Below are 13,972 nucleotides of genomic sequence, written 5' to 3' on the forward strand. Positions count from 1 at the left end.
GGTTCCCCCTCCCCACCCCCAGCAGCCGCGGTTCCCCCTCCCCACCCCCCCAGCAGCCGCGGTTCCCCCTCCCCACCCCCAGCAGCCGCGGTTCCCCCTCCCCACCCCCAGCAGCCGCGGTTCCCCCTCCCCACCCCCCAGCAGCCGCGGTGTTGTCAGGGGCCGGCTGCTGGGTAAACGAGGACGTGATGGGGGAGAGAGGGGCGGGGGCGGGGGCGGCGCCAGCCCCGGGCGCCGCAGAGGTGATGTTGGTGGCGGCCGTCAGGGTACTGTCCAACAGCTGCAGGACCCCACAGTACAAAGTCTGTAGCCCAGATGGTTCCACTCCCACCTCAGGCAGAGGGGCGGGAGGTCAGAGGGCAGGGTCTGCAGTCCCAGGTGGTCCCACCTCAGGCAGAGGGGCGGGAGGTCAGAGGGCAGGGTCTCCTCCCCAGGTGGTCCCACTCCCACCTCAGACAGAGGGGTGGGAGGACAGATGGCAGCAGCCTTGGATGCTTCCACCAGGCAAACCACAAGCTGAGGCAGGTAGGATGGGGGAACTCCACTTCCTCACACCACCAACAACTTTCACACCACCAACAACTCTCGCTTCAAACTGAAGCTGGAGCTGGACCAGAGCTGCCGTCAATCACTCCCTGGGCATTGTGAGCTGGAGCATGCGCAGTACCGACGCTCGGCTCGGCCGGGAGGTTTCACTGAAACCCGGTGGAGGTTCCAAACCCCAACAAGAAGTTTCCGGGCCCGGGTTTGCATCGAGCGGGGGGACAGCTGCGGCCTGCTCCCGGTGACAGGCCTGAGTTAACGGCCACCGTCTTTATAGATGCTGCAAACCCGCAGGGGGCAAAACATCAGAGATAGAGTTTGTTGTGAAACCAATGGGATATTGTAAAACAGGAGGTCAGGGTTACAGTCAACAACTTCTATTTATATAACACCTTTAACATCAGAAATCATCCCAGTCAACTTCACAGGAACATTATAAACCAAAGTGAGACACCCAGACACAAAAGGAGATATTAGGGCAGGTGACCAAAAACGTGGTCAAAGAGGTGAGTTTTACAGAGTCTGAAAGGAGGTCAGTGAGGTGGAGACGGGGAGGTTTAGGGAGGGAATTCAGTGCTTGGGGCCGAGGGAACTTAAAACCTCGGCGGAGTAATTAGAATCGGGGGTGTGCAAGAGTCCAGGATCAGAGCTGTGCAGATATGTCAGAGGGTTGTGGGGCTGGAGGAGATGACAGACACAGGGAGAGACGAGGCCATGGAGGGATTTGAGAATTGACTGGGAGCGAATGCAAGTCTCGGAGCACAGGGATCATAGGGGAAAGGAACTTGCTGTGAATTAAGATATGGGTAGCAAACTTTTGGCTTGAAGTTTCCAGAGGTAGAAATGTGGGAGAGCAGCCAGGTGTGAAATGGAATTGTCGAATCGGGAGGTGACGATGGCATGACCAAGGTTTCAGCCCCAGGTGCACAGACACTGGAGAGAGGCCAGATACTGTAACGCAAGTGGAAACAGGCGGTCTTAGTGATAGTACAGTACAAACATGAGTCCAAAAATGTGCAAGTTCGGTGGATTGGCCATGCTAAATTGCCTTAAGTGTCCAAAAAGGTTAGGTGGGGTTACAGGGATAGCGTGGGAGTGTGGGCTTAGGTAGACTGCTCTTTCCAAGGACCGGTGCAGAATCAATGGGCTGAATGGCCTCCTTCTGCACTGTAAGTTCTATGAGGTCAGAAGCTCATATTGGGATCAAATGTGAAACCAAGTTTACGAAGAGACGCGAAGTCTCAGCCTGTTGCCAGGGAGACGGATAGAGTCGGTATGTCAGGAATGGAGATTGGAGCACGGACCGAACAGTGGATTCAGTCTTCTCCATATTTGATTGAAGTTATTCAGTCAGCAGGAAGATAACCAGAATGAGCCCTGAGTCTGATATCCGGTATAACTTAGTTCGAGAGGGAGAGGAAGAACAAAGGAAACCCTGGAAGATTTGGAGAAACAACCTTTGCGATTGCTCATCAAATCTCCACATGGTCAGTTCTGGACACAACGTTCACATCTGTTATTCTAATTGGTCAGTCAGGGTGATTCAGATTAATGTCTGTCACAAGTCATGAATCAAGTGACTTATAAAGCATATTCTTATGTCTAATTATATAACTTTGGTAAAAGGATACAGAAACAATGATCTAATACTTTATTTGGATTTCAGCCCAGGGAGGAGGGAGAGTGTGTGGAACAGGGATTCACAGCTTTGGGGACAGAAGAGAGAGAAAAAATGTTCCGCAGAAACTGGAACTAACTGTTCTGAATTTCTATCCTGCACTGACAGTGTGACCTTTGTAAACTCCTTTTACAGGGCATTAGGAGACGATTTTCAGACAGGAAACACAAACTAAATATCACATTAAGATCTGACAGTGTCACTCAATTGATCAGGACCTGAATATCCTCAGACTATAAAAATGGAATGAAAAATGTTTGTTCTGTTTGTGGGAAAATATTTCAAACATCAGTGTGACTGGAAAAGTACCGTGGCACACACACACCTGAGTGAGTGTGTTCCAGTGAACTGACTGTGGAAAGAGCTTTAACCAGTTACAGCCTGAAAAACACACCATTCACTAGGGGGAGAAACCATACACGTGTTCTGTGTGAGGACCAAGCTTCACTTGATTGTCTAAAGAGGAAATGGACAAAGACACTGACTCCATGGAGATACCGTCAAAACCGTGGGGTATGATTTTCGCTTAGGGGGTTTCCAAAATGCGAGAGGTCCCGGATGAGCTCTGCAAAGCGCTTGACTGGGGAGGTGATGGTGTAGTGGTATTGTCACTGGATGAGTAATCCTGAGACCCAGCACAATTCTCTGAGAATGCAGGTTCAAACCCCACCACGGCAGATGCTTCAGCGTGGCTTGTATTTGAACTTGAATCCTATAAATCAGGGGCAACGCAGTAGCACAGTGGTTAACACAGTTGCTTCACAGCTCCAGGGTCCCAGGTTCGATTCCCGGCCTGGAACACTGTCTGTGCGGAGTCTGCACATTCTCCTCGTGTCTGCGTGGGTTTAGTCCGGGTGCTCCGGTTTTCTCCCCCAGTCCAATGTGCAGGTTCAGTGGAGTGGCCATGCTATGTTGCTTTCAGTGTCCAAACGTGTGAAGTGGGGTTACTGGGTTAGGGGATAGGGTGGAGGTGTCGGCTTAAGGAGGGTGCTCTGTCCAAGGGCCGGTGCAGACTCGATGTGCCGAATGGCCTGTTCTGCACCGTAAATTATATAATTGTGGAAGTTGAATGATAAACAGTTTAGTGAGAATCGGGTCAAAGGAGCAAAGGGTATGTCTCACAGACAAGATGACCGCTGAGAGAGCATGATGGGAGACAGCAGGAAAAGAGGAGAAAGATGTGAGTTCAGAATTTGGACAAGAAAGGTCTTTGAGGCAGTTTTACTGAGTGTTTTAGTGGAAGAGAAGCTGTAAATACAGCTGATCGGATTGCTTCAGGGGCTGGTTTAGCACAGGGCTAAATCGCTGGTTTTAAAGCAGACCAGGGCAGGCCAGCAGCACGGTTCAATTCCCGCACCAGTCTCCCCGAACAGGCGCTGGTGTGTGGCGACTAGGGAGTTTTCACATTGGAAGCCTACTTGTGACAATAAGCGTTTTTCAATTCATTTTTAATTTTCAATGGGTGGGGTTTTCCAGCCCTTCCTGCTGGCTGGATCTTCCAGTCCCACAGATCTCTCAGTCCGCTGTTCCGATTGATTGGTTGGCTCATTGGGTTCACTGTAGGCCTCTTGGTGTCTGAGGAAAAACCCCCGGTTTTCATGATGAATTCCCTGGAGCGGAGAAACTACGACATCTTCTTTGCAGCCTTCAACACTTGCCAAGACCATCAACACTGCTTGCCAACAAACAACCGCGCAACCTCAAACAGACCACTGATTACAGCAAACACCCCAGCATTCAGAACAGCGATCACGACACCACACAATCCTGCCATGGCAACCTCTGCAAGACGTGCCAGATCATCAACATGGGTATCACCATTACACGTGAGAACACGGCTGCAACAATGGACGAACGGACATTGCACAACAATTGCCAGGCAGCAATGTTCCCTTAGTCAGGGAACACTTCAGCAGTCAAAGGCATTAAGCCTCTGATCTTCTGGTAAGCGTTCGGCCTTCAGGACGTGCGACAATACAGAATGGCCGAGCAGAAACTGATAGCCAAGTTCCGCACACATGAGAACGGCCTCAACTGGGACCCTGGATTGATTTAACATTACATGTGCTTGTGAAATCCTGCCAACTGTCCTGGCTTGTAACAATTCACACATCTGTAACCTGTGATTATCCCTCTCTCCAGTTGCACCATATGGACCTGTAAAGACTTAATTACCTGCAGACTTGCATTCAAAGTACCATTTGGTATCATTGAATTTTTCTACATCTGTGTTTGTGAAAACCACATCTTCATTCACCTGAGGAAGGAGCTGCATTCCGAAAGCTAGTTATTCGAAACAAACCTGTTGGAATTTAACCTGGTGTTCTAAGACTTCTTACTGTCCCCACCCCTGTCCAACGCCGGCATCTCCACATCATAAATGAGAAGCATTTAATGCTTCCGCCAGTTTTGAACCAGGCACCTTTTGCACATTAGGTGAATGTGATAACCTCCATGCTACAGAAACAGCTGGAAGCACAGTACCAACGGACCTGTGCAACGTTCAACTACACTTTCAATGGTTCGGCTGGGAGGCCGGGTCACTTATTACATGAAGACAGCTGTTCCTTTAAAACAGATGTCTCAACTTGTTCTATAAGATATAGAACTTATATTGAACTTTAGCATTTGTTCAGTAAATATCTAACGGAATAATGCTCTCTGTTCAATCATTAATGCATCATTCTTATCTTCCTATGGAAAATTTCCACCAATGTTACTCAACATTTGTTTCGTTATTTAATGTTGAACATCAGCATATTTACTTGTTATATATGACTTCATTTTGAATTGAATAGCTCTCGAGTCTTCACCCTGAATAACTCTGAAATATACACCATTGAATTGCAAACATGACTGACCAAGAAAAGAAACCTTTTCACTGGGTAACAGAAATCCCATGAATCTTTGTTCAGTTTGACCAGACAGCTTTCAAACAAAGTCAAATATAATTAAATGAAAGTGAATTGAGAATGATGTGTTGCTTATATTTGACCCCTCTGTGTTGTGGTGTGAAACATTCTGTAGTCTAAATACCGTTCATGTATAAGAAAGGAGGGGTGACAGCAAATCCGCACTGAGCCTGGATTCCCACATCTCCCTGAGTGGCTTTTCCTGATTCTCCATCATTGAGGCCGAAACTTTCAAAAATGTGGTTCAGTTAAATCTCTAACATTTCCTCTAGTTCAGTTACAGTATTGTTTGGGTCTGTCTATATGAGCTGTCGAGATATGTTTCGGATGGTGATTAAAATCTTAATCTATGTCTACAAAGCCATTCAATTCTTTTGTGAACTGAACAAACTGCCAAGATCCGCACTTTGTTTTTTCATGTATGGAACGACCTGTCTGGACTGTATGCAGAACAATACTTTTCACTGTACCTCGGTACACGTGACAATAAATCAAATCCAATCAAAGAGACAGTTTCTTACTTGTCTTCAAATTGAAAAGTCTTCATGGGAGGTGGGGGTCACTGGCTGGACCAGCATTTACTGCTCATTCCAATTACCCTTGAACTGAGAGTCTTGTGAGGCTATTTCAAAGGGCACTTACAAATCAACCACAACATTGCTGTGGATCTGGAGTCACGTGTAGGCCAGGCCACGTAAGGAGAGCAGATTTCCAAAAGGACATTTGTGAACCAGACGTATTTTCACAACAATCAAGAGTGTTATCTAGACTTCTAATAGGAGACTGATATTCAATTTCAGCATCTGTCATAGGCAGATTGGATCCCAGATCCCCAGAGCATTAACCTGGGTCTCTGGATTACTCGCACAGTAACAATACCATTACTCCAATGCCCAGCCCACATATTCTTGGCAGAATATGGTGTCTCGTGTTGTGTTCTGTGATCTTGTCTTGCAATGATTTTACAGAACTGCTGGTGAATTAGCCAGAACGATGATTTATTCATGTACACGTGGTAAGGTAATGATCAGAATGCTGTACAGATTAAGTTATCACAGTTACATTAGACTCTCTTGGAACTACCCTTATGTGCGACTGGCCTCGTGTATGCCTGACAACCTTCTGCTGGTAGCCGGATGTCACCTGACTGATGCCTGACACCAACTACTGGTGGGAGGTCACACTGCTGAGTACATGTAATATTATATACAGGCTTATCACCACATCTCGTAACTTTCTGGAAACGTTTTGGTTGATCGTGTTATTTTTTAAAATAAAATCTAGTCTTTGCAATATAATTAATTCACATCATTATCAATGTTCACTACTGAATAAACTTCAATTTAATTATTTTTTTTGCGATGAAATCAATAGTTATTATAAAAAAGATACAGAAGGCGCAGAAAGGCACATGTTAAAGGTATAAAAGGGCTTCCTTGACCTTATTACTAAGGCCAGTGAATACGCTTTGAAAATAACAATTTACGGGCAGCAAGGTGGTGCAATGGGTAGCACTGCTGCCTCACAGCACCGAGGCCCTATGTTCAATCCCGACCCTGGGTCACTGCAGTGTGGAGTTTGCACATTCTTCCTGTGGTTTTGTTGGCCTCACCCCCACAACCCAAAGATGTGCAGGGTAGGTAGATTGGCCATGCTAAATTGTACCTTAATTGGAAAAACTGAATTGGGTATTCTAAATTTTTTTTATAATGAAAATAAATTTTAAAACTAAATGTGATTACACATGCATACTTACAGCTTCCTACATCACAACAGTGAATACGTTTCAAAAGTACTCCATCGGCTTTAAAACAATTTAGGAGGTCCAGTGGGAGTGAGAGGTTTTATAGAAATGTACATTTATTTGAATTGTCCACAAACGAGGATATATTACACTCGGTGTCCTCACCAATTTATTGATAAAGGTTGAGTCTTAATTTTGTATAATAACCACGTCATTGACACCATTTTGAATACTCTATGAAACTCCAGACACACCATATGCACAATTATTTGTTGTAAAACACAGCGAGTTGTTGTGATTTGGAATGCACTGTCCATAAATGGTGCTGGAATCTCATTGGACTGTAACTTCCAAAAGGGAATTTGGTACATTCTGAAAAAGAAAACAAAATAGTCAAACTCTGGGATTAAATGGGTCGCTATACAAAGAGCTGGCATGGGACAAATGGGCCAAATATACTCCTCTGCGCTCTAGCAGCCTTGTGTACATGTAAAGCGAGTGGTAACGACCTGGAACCTACTGCCTATGAGGGGAGGAGATGCAGAGATGTCGGAAGGATTTTAATAGGAAATTGGGCAGGCACTGAGAGAGATAAACCCACAGGGATTCGGGGATAGAACGGGGCAATGGACAGACTGGCTTCCTCCACAGGGAGCTGACACGTTCCCAAAGGGCTGAATGGCTCCATTCCCCAGCCTCCAGATGCTGTGATCTCAGGAGAGAAGTTCAGCTGCTCCAGTCACACTTTTCCACATTATATTCCATCTGCCACTTCTTTGCCCACTCTCCTAGCCTTGCTCAGCATTGCTTCTTTTTCCAATCACTTTAAATGAATGCCCTTGGTTTAAAATCTTGCCCTAAATATGACTTGCTCGATCAAACGTCTATTGCAGATCCTTATTTTTAATGTGGTCAAGTGCCTTTCCATTTGAGAACTGTTCAATAAAGTTATTAGAATTATTTGTAGATAGGGCAGCACGTGGAGCAGTGTTTAGCAGTGGGAATACAGCGCTGAGGACCCGGGTTTGAATCCCGGCCTTAGGTCACTGCCCGTGTGGAGTTTGCACATTCTCCACGTGTCTGCATGGGTTTCACCCCCACAACCCAAAGATGTGCAGGTTAGGTGGATTGGCCAGGCTAAATTGCCCTTAATTGGAAAAAAATAATTGGGTACACTGAATTTTATTTTATTTTTTTAAAAAGGATTATTTGTAGCTTCCCCACCAATCAGTTTTTTCCATTATCCTGAAGTGACCTTATTTCTATCGGGAGTTAACTGAAGTGTGTTCCTAACCTCTCATTATCTAAATTTCCATTCACCACTTTTCTGTCCACCTGACCCAGTCCATGGCTTTCTCCCTCATTGTCTAAAACACATCAGCAACTTTTGTATAATCCTGGTGCATACATTTAAGTCTAAATCATTGATATATACCAGAAAACTGTGGAGCCCCACTGGAAACAGCCGTCCAGGCATCATTCAGTCCTGGATGTGGCTAACAGCAGCAACAACAGCTGAATCCAAACCCTGCTGTTGCCTGTGAACTTGCTGATGTCTGTGTAGGTTGTTTGACTGAGTGAATCTCCTCCCACAGACGGAGCAGTTGAACAGTCTCTCCCCAGTACCACCCCCACATGTGGGCCACATGGTACACAGTGGTTAGCACTGTAGCTCCAAAGCTCCAGGGTCCCAGAATTCCCGGCTTGGCTCACTGTCTGTGCGGAGTTTGCACGTTCTCCCCATGTCTGCGTGGGTTTCCTCCGGGTGCTCCAGTTTCCTCCCAGAAGTGTAAAAATGTGTAGATCAGGTGGATTGGCCATGCTAAATTGCTCTTCGTGTCCAAAAAGGTTAGGTGGGGCTATTGGTTAGGTTGGAGGCATGGGCTTAAGTAAGGTGCTCTTTCCAAGGGCCGGTGCACTCGATGGGCCGAATACTGTCCTTCTGCACTGTAAATTCTATGATTCTGTTTCAGTGTGAACTCGTTGGTGTTTCCGCAGATTCTGCTCACTTTTAAATCTTTTTTCACAGTCAGAACATTTAAAAGGTTTCTTATCAATGTGAACAAGTTGGTGTGTCATCAGGTTGGATGACTGAGTAAATTTCTTGTCACACACGGGGCAAGAGTACGGTCTCTGCCCAGTGTGAACGCGCTGGTGTTGCAGAAGCTGGGATGAACAAATGAATGCCTTCTCACACATGGAGCAGGTGAATGGCCTCTCCCCAGTGTGAGTGCGTTGGTGTATCAGTAAATACGTTTTCGTTTTAAAGCTCTTCTCACAGTCAGCACATTTAAACGGTCTCTGATCAGTATGAACAAGTTGGTGTCTCAGGAGGATTGATGACTGATTGAATCCTATCCCACACACGGGGCAGGTGAATGGCCTCTCCCCAGTGTGATTGCGTTGGTGTCTCAGTAATTCCTTTTTACTTTTGAAACTCTTCTCACAGTCAGCACATTTAAAAGGTCTCTGATCAGTATGAACAAGTTGGTGTCTCAGGACGAGTGATGACTGAGTGAATCCCTTTCCACACACGGAGCAGCTGAATGGCCTCTCCCCAGTGTGAGTGCGTTGGTGTGTCAGTAAATTCATTTTACTTTTATAACTCTTCTCACAGTCAGCACATTTAAAAGGTCTCTGATCAGTATGAACAAGTTGGTGTCTCAGGAGGAATAATGACTGAGTGAATCCCTTCCCACACACGGAGCAGGTGAATGGCTTCTCTCCAGTGTGAGTGCGTTCATGTGTCAGTAAATCCTTTCTGCGTTTAAAGCTCCTCTCACAGTCAGCACATTTAAACGGTCTTTGGTCAGAGTGGACCTGACGGTGAGCCCGGAGGATTGATGAAGCATTAAATCCCTTCCCACATTCCAAACAGGTGAATGGCCATGCCCCAGTGTGAGTGCGTTGATGTGACAGTAAACCCTTTCTGCTTTTAAAGCTCCTTTCACAGTCAGCACATTTAAAAGGTCTCTCATCATTATGAACAAGTTGGTGCCTCAGGAGTTCGGATGACAGAGTAAATCCCTTCCCACACATGGAGCAGGTGAATGGCCTCTCCCCAGTGTGAGTGCGTTGATGTAACAGTAAATTATTTCTGCTTTTAAAGCTCTTCTCACAGTCAGAACATTTAAACGGTCTCTGATCAGTATGAACAATTTGGTGTGTCAGGAGGTGTGATGACCGAGTGAATCCCTTCCCACACACGGAGCAGGTAAACGGCCTTTCCCCAGTGTGAATACGTCGATGAGTTTCCAATTCAGATGGGTAATTGAATCCCATCCCACAGTCCCCACATTTCCACGGTTTCTCCATGGGTATCGACAAGTTATCAGGTGTAGGTGGGATGCAGATTTGAGGTCACTATCAGATCAGCCGTGATGTTATTAAATGGTGGAACAGGCTCACGGGGCTGAATGTCCTATTGCTGCTTCTTGATTTGGTACGAATGTCCTTATGTCTCTCCAACTTGGATCATCAGTTGAAGCCTGAGTACGGTGTCTCCCTGATGTAAATGTTGCAATTTAATTTCATGCTTCGTGATTGGTTAAAGCTCAGTTCCCGCTAACTGTGGAAAATTACTTAGGTGTCTGTGTCTCGGTGCTTTTCCAATCACAGTGATTTTTGATATCTTTTCCGCAAAGACAAAACAGACAAACATTTCTCCTTCCACATTGAAAGGCCGGTCCTGATGAATCAAGTGACTCAGGCAGATCTCAACATTTTGTTTGTATCTGCAAATATTCTGTAAAAAGAGATACATTGAATTACTGTGAATATATAAACAGGCCATTCTGTCACAGATTCTGCTGTTGTCCGTAGTCGGCACACATCTCCGACTGTCCCCCGATCTTATCTCAGCCTTTCAGCTGATTTTCAATTCCATTTTCTCTCATGCATTTGTCCCGTTTCCTTTTGAAAACATCTCAGCACTTTCTTCAGCTCATTTCCATGTAATGAATAACACATTCTGAACCTGTGTCAGTATTGCCCCCTTTGATTTATTCGTAACTCTCTTGTATTTATGACTCAATGTTTATTCCTTGTTTACGATAGAAAAAATGCCCACTCCATTTATTCCTTCCTGAGAGCTGTAATCTGTCATTTTACAAAAGTCATCACTGTCACTCAATGACAGAAATCGCAAAGGGACAAACCTTTCTGTTGGATTGAGTTTGTTGAGTGTAAATTCTCTCCAAACCCCCTGTAAAAGGAGTTTACAAAAGCCATCACTGTCAGTCCAGGATAGAAATTCTGAACAGGAAATTCTAGTTTCTCTGGAACATTTTTTCATCTCTTGTTCCCCCAAAGCTGTCAATCCCCGTCCCACACACTCTCCCTCCTCCCTGGGCTGAAATCCAAACCCATCTCACCATTTCTTTCCTCCACTCTCAGTTTTCTCCCTCCCTCTCCTCTGACTGGGTTCAGTTCTCCAGCTCCTGTCTGCAATCTAACAATAAAATCAATGGGTCTTTTTGGGGGTTTGGGGCCTCCAGCTGGTGTTTGTGAATCCTCCCCGCCCACCTGCCAGGGTTTCCTTCCTTGGCAGAGATCAGTCCTCATTGATTTGAGTGCAAAGTGTCAGCTCTTATTTATTATCCCCCCTCCCCCATCCTGTGATGTGAACCACCCTCCAGTGTGTGAAGCAGGATGGTGCCCGTTAACCTGGGCCTGTTCCCGGGAGGGAGGGAGAAGCTCCGCAGCTGCAAACCAGGGAGCTGACAAGGATGGTGAAGGATTTGCTCCAGCTCACAATGCCCGGGACTGATTGACGGCGAGTTCGTACCAATGGGAAGAGAGGGTGGGGCTGGAAGACCGAACGAGAGTGGCTGGTCCTCCAACCAATCAGTGAATGGGAGGCGGAGCAAAGCCGGGGCTCTCGCTCCCTCCGCATGCGCCTGGCCGCCCGGGCCTATCTCGGGGAAAAGCCCGAGAAGCTTTCGCCGGTTCAGCTGCCGTATCCGAACTTCGTATTCGCGGCTTGGGCTACACGGAGTGTTTATGAAGCCTCCCGACCCATCCGCCGGCTCCATTCCTCCCTCATCACTTACCCAAGCGAATTTGACCGGTTCACGATTTCCACCCAACCGCCTCAATCCCGAGTTGTCAACGGTACTGCGCATGCTCCAGCACACGTGGGAGACCGGGCCCAGCCCCGCCCCTCATTCACTCCGATTGGTTGGAGGATCCGCTGCAACTACTCTGTACTCCAGGCCCACCCTCTCTTCCTATTGGTCCAGAGCTTCCGTCAATCATTCCCTGAGCATTGTGAGCTGGAGCATGCGCAGTGCCGATGCTGGACTATGCTGGGAGGGTTCATTGAAACCCGGTGGAGGCTGCAAATCCCAATAAGATGTTTCCAGGCCCGGGTTTGCATCGAGCTGCGGCCTACTCCCGGTGACAGGCCTGAGTTAACGGCCGCCGTCTTTATAGAGGCTGCAAACCCGCAGGGGGCAAAACATCAGAGATAGAGTTTGTTGTGAAACCAATGGGATATTGTAAAACAGGAGATCAGGGTTACAGTCAACAACTTCTATTTATATAACACCTTTAACATCATAAATCATCCCAGTCAACTTCACAGGAACATTATAAAACAAAGTGAGACACCCAGACACAAAAGGAGATATTAGGGCAGGTGACCAAAAATGTGGTCAAAGAGGTGAGATTTAAAGAGTCTGAAAGGAGGTCAGTGAGGTGGAGACGGGGAGGTTTAGGGAGGGAATTCAGTGCTTGGGGCCGAGGGAACTTAAACCATGGCAGAGTAATTAGAATCGGGGGTGTACAAGAGTCCAGGATCAGATCTGTGCAGATATCTCAGGGGGTTGTAGGGCTGGAGGAGATGACAGACACGGAGAGACGAGGCCATGGAGGGGTTTGAAAACAAGGGTGAAAATTGACTGGGAGCGAATGCAAGTCTCGCAGCACAAGGATCTTAGGGGAAAGGAACTTGCTGCGAATTAAGACATGGGTAGCAGACATTTGGATGGCTTTACGTTTACAGAGGCAGAATGTGGGAGAGCAGCCAGGTGTGTAATGGAATTGTCGAATCGGGAGGTAACAAAGGCATGACTGAGGTTTCAGCCCCAGGCACACAGACACAGGAGAGAGGCTGGATAATGTAATGTAGGTGGAAACGGGAAGTCTTAGCGATAGCACAGACATGAGTGCAGGTTAGGTGGATTGGCTATGCTAAATTGCCTTGGTGTCCAAAAAGATTAGGTGGGGTACTGGGTTATGGGGATAGGGTGGAGGTGTGGGCTCAGGTAGGGAGCCTTCAGGATGTGTGGCAACGCAGTATCGCCAAGCAGAAACTGATAGCCAAGTAGTAAGGGCGTGGAATGCCCTGCCTGCAACAGTAGTGGACTCGCCAACACTAAGGGCATTCAAATGGTCATTGGATAGACATATGGATGATAAGGGAATTGTGTAGATGGGTTTTAGAGTGGTTTCACAGGTCGGCACAACGTGAAGGGCCGAGGGGCCCGTACTGCGCTGTAATGTTCTATGTTCTATGGTTACAGCCTCAAACGGGACGTTGGATTCATGTTGCATTACATTCAGCCTCCCACAATCTGGCCTGGGCTTGCAAAATCCTACCAACTGTGCTGGCTTGAGACAATTCACACCTCTTTAACCTGTGATTATCCCTCTCTCCAGTTGCACCATCTGGACCTGCAAAGACTTAATTACCTGCAAAGACTCGCATTCAAAGTATCATCTTGCATCATTGAATTTGTCTATATGTGTAGAACCCACCTCTTCATTCATCTGAGGAAGGAGCTGTGCTCCGAAAGCTAGTGATTCAACACAAACCTGTTCGACTTTAACCTGGTGTTGTCAGACTTCTTACTGTGCCCACCCCAGTCCAATGCCGGCATCTCCACATCTAGACTAGTAAAGCAGAGAACCAGGCTGAAGCTCCGGGGATCGGGGTTCCACACGGCAGATTAACTCAGCAACCCAATTCAAGGGCAATTCCGGATGGGTGTAAATGAATAATGAAAATGTCAATCATATAACTTTTCAACACACGGAAATGAATGGGGTTTGATAATGTTTCTGTGCGGGTTTAAACCGAGGGCCTTTCAGCAA

This window comes from Scyliorhinus canicula, unplaced genomic scaffold (assembly GCF_902713615.1).
Source record: "Scyliorhinus canicula unplaced genomic scaffold, sScyCan1.1, whole genome shotgun sequence".
In the NCBI taxonomy this organism is placed as follows: domain Eukaryota; kingdom Metazoa; phylum Chordata; class Chondrichthyes; order Carcharhiniformes; family Scyliorhinidae; genus Scyliorhinus; species Scyliorhinus canicula.